We start from the raw sequence: 554 nt of genomic DNA, 5'->3' as shown, positions 1-554 counted from the left end.
TTTTTGCATCAAATACTAGTTTTTGCATCAAATACTAGTTTTTGCATCAAATACTAGTTTTTGCATCAAATACTAGTTTTTGCATCAAATTGTAGTTTTTGCATCAAATACTAGTTTTTATATCAAATACTAGTTTTTGCATCAAGATAATTCAACAGAATACAGTAAAGAGCACAAATTGGATAATTAAACTAAAATTAAAATTCTCTGTGACTAGAATAATTTTTAACATACATTGCAGTCTAACTCTGTTTATATCGCTACTCTGTGGCTAGACTGATTTTTCACAGACATCAGTCTAACCCTGTTTATATCACCACTCTGTGGCTAGACTGATTTTTCACAGACATCGGTCAAACCCTGTTTATGTAACTCCTCTGTGTCTAGACTGATTTTTCACAGACATCAGTCTAACTCTGTTTATGTCACTTCTCTGTGGCTAGACCGATTTTTAAATTTCACAGACATCAGACTTACTCTGTTTATATCACTACTCTGTGTCTAGACTGATTTTTTAAGACTTTAGTCTAACCCTGTGTATATCATTACTCTGT

The sequence above is a fragment of the Eurytemora carolleeae genome, unplaced genomic scaffold (genome assembly GCF_000591075.1).
Source record: "Eurytemora carolleeae unplaced genomic scaffold, Eaff_2.0 scaffold1840, whole genome shotgun sequence".
In the NCBI taxonomy this organism is placed as follows: domain Eukaryota; kingdom Metazoa; phylum Arthropoda; class Copepoda; order Calanoida; family Temoridae; genus Eurytemora; species Eurytemora carolleeae.
Note: the sequence above shows the minus strand (reverse complement) of the source record.